Source organism: Zerene cesonia, unplaced genomic scaffold (genome assembly GCF_012273895.1).
Source record: "Zerene cesonia ecotype Mississippi unplaced genomic scaffold, Zerene_cesonia_1.1 Zces_u001, whole genome shotgun sequence".
Taxonomy (NCBI): domain Eukaryota; kingdom Metazoa; phylum Arthropoda; class Insecta; order Lepidoptera; family Pieridae; genus Zerene; species Zerene cesonia.
In genome coordinates this window covers 1587172-1597990 of record NW_024045131.1, presented here as the reverse complement: position 1 = coordinate 1597990, position 10819 = coordinate 1587172, and the positions used below count along the sequence as shown (strand labels likewise).

The window sequence follows — 10819 nt, the reverse complement described above, 5'->3', positions numbered from 1 at the left end:
AATTATTTTATAGTTTTTAGTTTGATGTGCTTGAAAAGCGTGTTTTTTAGTTTTTTTAAACTATATTTTATTTTTATTTCAAATGCTGGTAAAGCTGTGCCTACCTGTAATTTAGATACATAAGTACTAATGTGTTGATGTATAGTTTAATGTTTTAATAGTTTTAACAAGAAATTATGTATCTAGTTGGTAAGCCTTTATTTAAATAAATAAATAAATAAATAAATAAATAGCGATTTTAAAAACCACCACCAATTCGTAAAGTCGCTTCTACCGTATGTTTGTCTTCCGTGCGCGTCGCAACGGAGCGATTTAATGATACGATCTTTGTATCTAGACATAGTTGGGAGGCTAGAGAGTGACATAGACTGCTTTTTAGCGCTGTGAAACATCTCATTCCCATGGGAATTTCCTAGGCAGAGGAAATCTACTTATGAGCATAATCTTTTTTTTCCATGTCATAGCGGGCAACTGAGCTGTTGGTTCGCCTGATGGTAAGCGATCACCACCGCTTGTGAACATTCGCAGAGGCTCAGAGAGACCTCTGAGAAGGCACTGCCCGCTTTTAAGGGATAAGAAAAGGATTGATGACTGGATAGAAAGAAAGGACTGGGAAGGACGAGGAGAAGGAAATAGGCCACCTTTAAATTTTCTATAGTATTTCGATCAGTATGCTCTGTATATGATACAATATAACTAACTAATTGATATGAATACCATTCGGATCGCGTGTTTGGCCACCGGCTGCGGAGGCTTCGCCTTACGACTGATATCAGGTTTAACCCAGACCGCATTCCCTGCAATCAAGTTACATTGAAACCTTTGAGGCTTATAAAAAATGTAATAACAATACTTTATCAATTCTATTAGAATTAATTAAAATGTCGAAAAGTGATAAAAAATAGCGTAAAGGAGTATTTAAAAACAAAGAAACGATCGGTCAAGTGCGAGTCGGACTGGCGACACTAAAGGTTCCGTATATTTGTCACCCATCCAATTAATGACCGCGCTGAACATTGCTTAACCACGAAATTTTATTATTTCTTGCTATGCCGGTAATATACATCATGGACTGAAGGAATATTGTGGTAGTTATCTTCAGAATTCCTTGCATTTAAGAGTCGGACATAGATAGTGAAATGGTTTGTTTAAATGACATATAATTGAATTCACACACCCCCACATACAAGGAAAGCGGTTATAAAACATATTAAAATCACAAAAACCGGTAACGCTCACGGACACACGCCCCCACATATATACATCACACAATGTACATAATAAGATGATGCCATTTCACTTTCTAATCAGTCCGTGTTAACTTCAAGCTATTCATTTACCCAGTATTGGACTAGAAGCAATTAGAGGCCCCGATTTAGAAATTAACGGATGATTCATATATACAGGCGGATTAAAGTCTTATATCATTCAAAATACGAACGCTTTTCAGCAAGATAACACGTAGCCGTGGGTATTAAGACGTTAAGTACATCATGGTGGCGATTCGAGGATATCAGAATATCAGGCGCATCGACTGCTGCCTTTTACCTTTAGCGTAAAACAGGCCGTTTGCCTCCTAAATCCAGACACAATACACATACCACAAAAGCGCTCCGTTGCAATGTCGAACAGACACACACACTTTCACATTTATAGTATACTAGCTTTTAACCGCGGCTCCGCACGTGTTAATTCGGAGTAGTTTAATAGATGATATTTTGCATATAAACCTTCCTCTCGAATCACTTTATCTATTAAAAGAAACCCCATCAAAATGAGTTATTAAAGATTTAAGCATACATAGGGGACATAGGGACAGAGAGAGCGACTTTGTTTTATACTATGTAATGAGTAGTGACAATGTGTTCGCCCCGGCTTCGTCCGTGGTATATGTACCTAAGCCTAACTAAGACGCATACCGGTGGTTTTTGCGTAAAAAAATTCAACAATTTTCCTTTTTATTTAAAAATAATACTGGCGTAGAACTTAAAAAACTTTCTCATGATTATCCTAATTAGCATTATACAACCCCATACTATTGCGCCAACAAACGCATTTCTTTCATTAATATTAAGAGCCCCAAGAGCTTACAGGGCCCAAGCCGCAAACATACGAGAGTACACGCCTGCCCTGTTTAAAGTTTAGCTAATAAAAATGCGTAATCACCACATCTGTAATGAGGTCGGAGCTATATGGATCCCCCATATAACTTATGATTGTAGGATATAGCTCCATTACTCTACTCGCGGGATACACGACGTTGCTACTGTCTTATATAACACTAGCTGCGCCCCGCGGTATCACCCGCGTAAGTCCGTATCCCGTAGGAATATCGGGATAAAAAGTTGCCTAATTGTTATTCCAGTTGTTCAGCTGTCTACGTACCAAATTCCATTGTAATCGGTTCAACAGTTTTTGCGTGAAAGAGCAACAAATACACACATCATTACAAACTTTCGCATTTATAATATTAGTAGGATTAGTATGACTAGACGCCCGTCCCGGCTCCGCTCGGATATCATGATTCCCGTTTTATGCCAACGGAGCATTTAATCGGGATAAAAAGTATCCTATCACCCAGTACCGACGATCACTTAGTGAACTACAATGGGGCATTCGTAACGAATTTTGCTATTGTTAAAAATCACTTCACATGGCCTCGCTATGATAGAAATATGCATTTTCTCTCATTACTAATTTCTAAAAGATTAACTACTATCTGCGCCCCGCAGTTTCACCCGCGTAAGTCTGTATCCCGTAGGAATATCGGGATAAAAAGTTGCCTATGTTCTATTCCAGTTGTCCAGCTATCTACGTACGTACCATATTTCATTGCTATCGATTCAGTAGTTTTTGCGTGACAGAACAACAAATATATATACACATACACATACACATACATCCATCCTGACAAACTTTCGCATTTATAATATTAGTAGGAAATAACATAATTTTAAAACCTGCCACATACAATTTACAAGTTCATGTAGCCCGGCTTCGTACGATATTCAATAGAGTAAAATACGGTACCTATTAAATGGAGAAAAAATACATTGTGACCTAACCGCTAGGGGTCAGACATCGAACCTCGAGATAACGGTATGCGTTGTATTGCTACTTATGGTCAAACTAGCTTTTACCTGCGGCGTCGCACGTATTAAATCTAAACGAATATTATAAAACTGAAAAGTTTTTTTTTGAACGCACTAATCTCAGGAACTACTTGTCCGATTTGAAAAATTCTTTCAGTGTTAGATAGCCCATTTATTGAGGAAGGCTATAGAAGGATATATGTACCACGGGCGAAGCAGGGGCGGACCGCTAGTCCCGAATATATCTTCTTTTGCTTTTTTTACCTGGCCACTTTACGTATAGTACAAGCGTACGCGCTTCATAAGTGACTAAAAAAATAAACAATTCACCTTCCCGCCAAGTTCATTGTCATTTCCGTTAACTGTCAATTAGCGGCGGCCATGTTTAATGGTTGACGTTGAATCAGTGACGTATGTGATTTGTGGCGTATTGTGTGTAAGAAGTAGATACTTCTTAATTATAAAAAAGACTTGAAAGATTATAAATGCGAAAGTTTTTTGAGGATGTGTGTGTGTTTGTTATTATTTCACGGAATAACTACTGAACCGATTGCAATGAAATTTGGTACGTAGATAGCTGGACAACTGGAATAACATATAGGCAACTTTTTTGCCGATATTTCTACGGGATACAGACTTACGCGGGTGAAACCGCGGGGCCCAGCTAGTGGATGAATACATGAACAAGCATCGTGTCTTACCCGACCCACTTCAAAAAAGGAGGACGATGCATTTTTTTGTGTTCGTTACCTCATAACCTTTTACCGAACCGATTTCTATGAATCTCGTTTTATTTCAAAGCTGACGCTTGCCATGTGATCCCATAAAATTTTAGTCCAGTTCCAGTTGACAGTTTTTTTTGTTAAAAATAATAATGGCATTCGAATTTGACCTTTACAGCACATACGTATACAAATCATAATACTGTCATTTCGCACGACAACGAAAGCGACACTTTATTTTGAGATCGCACCGAGGCCGGCATTACGATTCTTATTTTCACTGCCGCAGAAATGCCAGGGCTGCCAACTTGTAGAAATCTTACAAGGCCAACCACCGCCTCGAACGCACTACCTCTTTTTAATATTACCTACATTAAAGTACGAAGATATAGTATAACTAGCGCTCCGGCCCGGCTTCACCCGTGGTGCATTTTTCGTCTCCATAAGAACGTTCAATGTTCCTAGACAAAAACGTTTAAAAAATAGCGGCATTGGTCGAGCCGTTCACGAGTTCTACGCTTAGCAACACATTTGTGAATTTATTTTTATTTAAATCGAAAGATCTAAAGCAATACACGTGGTGATACGGTCAATATGTATCACCAATGGGTGAAGTAAGATAAGAAGCTGTAACGATACAAGCATTTCCAAGAATTAAGCAGATTAATTTATAAATACTATATGTGAAATATCATATATGTATGCTATATGTGGGTACCTACATAATTGAAGAAATTTAAAAAGGAAAGTTTGATAAAAGCGAACACTGAGTTGTGACAACCCTACATTAAAAGTCTAAACACGTCTTCGTATGTCACACAGCAAATTAATGGCGGAACGGGAATGTATATTTTTTGATATACGAAATATTTGATAAATTCGCAGCTTATTACCAGCGTGACAGTGATTTAGGCGCGAAGAAAAGATTGGACGACAGTGTACTTTCACACATAAAATAGTAAGGACGCAGTTCAATGTATATTCATTTTATATTTAACTAGCTGCGCCCCGCGGTTTCACACCCGCGTAAGTCCGTATCCCGTAGGAATGTCGGGATAAAAAGTTGCCCATACGTTATTCCAATTGTCCAGTTGTCTACGTACCAAATTTAATTGCAATCGCTTCAGTAGTTTTGTAGTAGTTTTTGCGTGAAAAAACAACAAACACACACACATCCTAACAAACTTTCGCAATTATAATATTAGTAGGATATGTCATCACAAAAAACGTGCTTTTAAACACGTTTTTATTAGTTTCGCCTGTACGTTTGTATGTAAACTCAATTTAGACTGGATTTTTAACCACTTTAAACAGGCAGATTTCATTCAAACTCTGCACACTTATCGATGACAAGCTGGAACATATCCTTTTCCTTACCCTTCCCAGACCTTTCGATTATTTCTCTCGTCAATCCTATCTTAATCCCCTTCCCAATTTAGCAAGAAAGAAAGAAAGAAAGAAAGAAAGAAAGAAAGAAAGAAACATTTAAAGTCGCCAAACCATTTGTAGAGGCCTAAGGTCTACAATCGAGCTTACGCCTCTCCAAAGTTTCACGGGCGGTGGTGGCGCTTACCATCAGGCGACCCACCAGCTCCATTGCCAACGATGCTCTCCACTGACAGAACAATAATTTCACGACTTTATCTTGTTATCCTGATACGGATCGTCAGGATTAAACAATCTCCTAACGTATACTCTGCAAAAGAGTAAGTGACATAACATAGTGTACACATACACAAAAGTAAAGCATTTTATACTTATAGTAGGTTTCTTTTTTTATCGTGTGATAGGGAAGCGCTTGACTACCATCTCGCCTGCTGGTAAGCGTAGATGTAGTCTAAGATGGAGCGCGCTTGCCTAGAAGATACCTGTTCACTCGACTTTTAAACCCGACCCCCAGATTATACCCGTCAGGGAACACAGATTCAGGAAGCACGTTCCAGTCCCTTGCGGTACGAATAAAAAAATCTAGAGTCGAACCGCTTAGTCCGGGTATATGGAACATCCACCATAAAGCGGTGCCTATAGGTACCTACATTAAAATCATCCATAAAAAGTGAAGTCCCGTGTCCCCTACTGGGGTATGGGGCAGATGATATGCATCTGTTTCACTGATCGATTTTCTTTACGGACAAGTAGGTGATCAGCCTTCTGTGTCCTGCCAGACCGAGACATTTTTTTTTTGTGCGTCCCCACCGGGATTCGAACCCCAGACCCCTCGGTCTTACGCTCACGCGTTAACCACTGTACCAAGGAGGCGGTCTAAAATCATCCGTAGCCCATTAATAACATTCTGATAACACGCGGTTATAATAAATTTACGTCGGGAAGCTAAAAACGTTACAAACACAGCATGTGGTCAGCGCTGAGAACGAATTTGGCTGCATAACGAAATACATACTTTGAAAATACAGGAGACGTATGTATTTTTTTAACCGACTCAAAAAAAAGAGCAGGTTATCGAGTCGAATGTATTTTTTTTTTGTGTTAGTTACGTCTATAATTTTATACTGGGTGGACCGATTTGTACGAATCTTTTTTATTTATTTATTTAATAATTTATTAAACACACAGAATATAGAGAAATACAGAGAGACCGTACAATAAAAGAAAAACATGTAAAAATACATGTCCAAACGGCGGTCTTATCGCTAGGTAGCGATCTCTTCCTATGCATATGCAATGCGTAGGATGAGATATTTAAGTGAATTTGATGAGCAAAAGAAAGATGTTACGAGAAAAGTACTGGGAAAATTTTATTTTAAATTATAAGACGATACTTATGTATACAGTCATATATATGTATAAAAAAATAACTTTTTTCATTGTTAGTCTGGTGCATGCAATGTGGTCACATTTTAATATGGTCTAGTTCAGGCAATTTAAAGGTTAATTTAGTTTTTTAACAGAAATGACATTAGATTTTAAAAGCTACGTCGAGTTTCAAAACCAACCAAACGAAGTTTAATGAATGATAAGTATTGATGACTTCAATTATATAGGTAATCCTTATATAACTGAGAACAGTTATACAAAACAACTAAGTTGGCATATGAATCATAAAAAACTTTGTATTATACTGTGCACTAAATAAAAAACATAGAAAATTCTATAAACATACAAATGTAATAATAAAAAATACGAAAAATAAAAAAAAAGTTATCGCCCAACGTGGGGCTCGAACCCACGACCCTGAGATTAAGAGTCTCATGCTCTACCGACTGAGCTAGCCGGGCTATGTCTTACCCTACGAAAATATTAAAAACATATTGTCATGTCCGTGTTAAAAGATTTTTTTTTTTAATTTGTATCTGGCAGAGCAATATATTGAATTGATCTTATATCTGGCAATTGACTACTAATATTTTTATATTTTTTTATTGTGTTATAGTATGTTTATGTTTTCTATACAGTCTTGAGTTTTTATTATATGTTTTGTCTTCATTACCTTAATGGAAGCTTTGGGCCTTTAGCAGGTAAACTTTAATTATTAAAAAAAATCTTAACATTTTCAAACATGATGACTTAATTTAACGAGATTAAACTCTAAACGCATTAATAAATCTAAAATATAATTTTCTAATTTAAGAGAGTACACTGTACATTGTTATGTGATATATAAGTAATGTTTTGACAATACAATAAAGATTTTTATTTATTCTTTTTCTTGTATTTTATGTTTTTATATTTGAGGAGGAGATCTATATTCTGTTTTTAATAATAAATAATTTCCAGTCCATTTTAAAACTAGTTTCCAACACTCGACGATAATTTCATTATTATTTTTTTTTTAATTAACATCCGCAATTAATCTCAAACGTCAGTTCCATTAAAACGGACAATACAAAATTGGAAATTTGAATTAAGAACAATCCACCGCAACGCATCGGCAGGCACGAGACATAGTTTAAAAAAATATACACTATAAAACCCCGGAAGTGCGCGGCAGACTATTATTGTCTCACCTACCGCCCCCTGGACGGGGGTAGGGCTGCCATGCGTATAGTTCTAACCGAATTCAGCAAAATTATTGCATCGGATTTTCTTCTTTACGGTAAATATATTAAGCATATTTTATCGGAAAGAAAATCTTACCGTCTTATTAATATTATAAACGCGAAAGTTTGTAAGTTTGCTGTATTGTATAAATTCATACGTTTTTGTGCTGAACCGAATATTACCATAAAGAAAAAATTAAAACTCTTTGCAGTAAATATAAAAGCACGGGCGGCAAGCTAGTCTGTTACATAGTATGTCACTGTTTTATTAAATTTAGCAGACATATTAATTACTAGCGGTCCGCCCCGGCTTCGCCCGTGGTACATATATAGCCATTAACCTTCTTCAATATATGGCCTATCTAACACTGAAATAATTTTTCAAATCGAAACTAATTAAGTTACAAATTACAGATGTTATTGAATATATAAAATCATTTATACTTACTCTTAGAACTTAACAGATCGCAACCCTGACAGGGTAGCTAGGGGTGGGATGACGTCATGCGTCTAGGCGACCGTCGCGACAGAGTGGCGTCTGGTACAGACGAGTAGACAAGTCGATTTAGAAAAAAAAACACTAGTCATGAGATAAATACCAATATTTATTACATTTCGCGTATTAGAACATTGGAATAATTTATTTATTTTTGGTATGGAGATGTGCTATCAATTATATATACAATTTTTCTATTTTCTCATTAGATATGTTAATATTACATCTTTATTCCATTATTTTACATGGACATGAAAGAAAAAATTTATCGATTAGGGTGATGTTTGTACAATTGGATAGATTGTTATCTAGACAGCGCTGTTGCGTTGTATTGCTGATTTTGATTATAAATAAAACTTTATTATATTACGAATATGAGAAGTTGCCAGACTTCTCTTATATTCGATTCACATATAATTCTTACATGACTCAATAAAATAAAATAATCCAAAAGTTCACAGCCACTGCAACATTTTAATGAGTTTATTGTCATTTCCCCTGTTCATGTTAATTTATGTTAGTACACGAAAAAAACTTAGTCCTCTTAGTCCATTTATTGTTCTCATAGAATTAATTCTTCACGCGATTATACCGGGAAGTCCACGCGTGGCTGTGAATAACGTCGCACTCACCCCATTTCACGGAAACTATCGTAACCTGTGATATATAAGGGCAAAAACACATTTATTTGAAAAATCCATCGAGTCGGGTGTTAAAAGACAAATAATGCAGGGAAATTAATCATCCCACATCTGATTCCACACAAACCATTCGTGATTTTATATTCGAAGAATGATTCGCGGTATGATTGCGATAAATTTGTTTGATTTGTGCTGAATTTGAGTTAAAGCAGCCTATTAACTTCTCATCCTACTATCCTACTTAATATTATAAATACGAATGTTTGTAAGGATGTGTGTGTTTGATGCTCTTTCACGCAAAAACTACTGGACCGATTGCAATGATATTACAATGATAATGACAATGCAATTTAAATTGTGGGAGTCGAGCTCGCTTCGGCACGAATTGGGCCAGCTCGCACCGGGGAAGTACCACACCCCCACAGAAGACCCGCGTGAAATAGCATTCTGGTGTGTTTTTGTTCGGTGAGTGGGGGAGCCGAAGGCCCATATCCTTTTCCTTACCCTTCCCAGTCCTTTCCTTTACTCCTATTGCCAATCCTTTCTTAATCCCTTCCCAAAAAGTCGGTAATCCATTTGTAGAGGCGTAAGGTCTGCAATGGACCTTACGCCTCTCCAAATGTTCATGGGCGGTGGTAGCGCTTACCATCAGGCGTTCCGACAGCTCCATTGCCGACTGTAACATAAAAAAAAGGAGACCGACATGACCCAGGATCGTAGCTCGATGGCTCGGGGCCTCCACATAGAAGAACGCAGCTATCTGCATTCTATCTGCGGAGGCCCGTTTTCTTCCTGACCCTTCCCTGTCCTTCTTTCCAATGTCATCAATCATTTCCTTATCCCTTACCCCTTAAAAGCGGGTAGCGTAATGTGCATGGGCGGTGGTGATCAGTTACCATCAGGCGAACCACAAGCTCAGTTGTCCGCTTTGACATAAAAGAAAGAATCAGAAGAAAAGCCGGCGATAATCATATATGTATCTTATATATAAAATTCTCGTGTCACAATGTTAGTCTCTATACTCCTCCGAAACGGCTTGACCGATTCCTCTGAAATTTGGTAAGCATATTGGGTAGGTCTGAGAATCGGCTAACATCTATTTTTCACACCCCTAAATGATAAGAGTAAGGCAGAACAGCGTTTGCCGGGTGCAGCTAGTATATATATATATCGAGGGTCATGTCGTAAATACGAATCCCCGTTTCGCAATGCGTCATTCCTTCCATGTGGGTCAAGGTGACCACACCCCGGGAATAGCAGCGCATTCGCACCGGGACAAATGTGTGATACAAAAGTATATACATATTACTGTGAAGGGCATATTTGGATATCGTTAGAAATATTTGAAATGCGATAGAATTTGTTTGCTCGTCTTTCACGTCGCAACGGAGCGATTTTTTGGAGAGATTTTTTTGTTTTACTACTTTCGTCCGGAATGAAGCATCTCGTAACTTCATATTATTTGTATGAGTTTATATGGGTGATACTGTACTACTACTACTACTATCCCAATCAAATGCCTCCTTAGGATAAAACAGGAATCACGATATCCGGGCGGAGCCGGGACGAGCATCTTGTTAATAATAATTGTCTAGTATTATAACACTCCACAATGCTACAATATTATAACAGTTGCTCCCATTTCGCACTGCGTCACTCGTTTATAGGTCAAGGCGACAATACCAGAGAGTCATTACTAGTTCATTGCAATCATATGATTGTGCTTCTGATATAAAATGGAACATTATTTATTAAGTACCTACTATTTAGACGCGCCTCGTTGTTTCTCACTTCCTGTTAAGGGATACAAAGTCCCGAAACCCCTAGCGTGGTATGGAGCAGATGATATACAAATGTTTCACTGATCGAT

At 37.5% G+C, this 10819-nt stretch overlaps 1 non-coding gene across 1 annotated transcript; it reads right to left on the bottom strand.

Annotated features, from left to right (window-relative positions):
* Positions 1–6977: 6977 nt before the first annotated feature.
* Positions 6978–7050, bottom strand: Trnak-cuu. Its single transcript has one exon. It is a non-coding gene; the product is annotated as a tRNA-Lys (tRNA).
* Positions 7051–10819: the final 3769 nt, after the last annotated feature.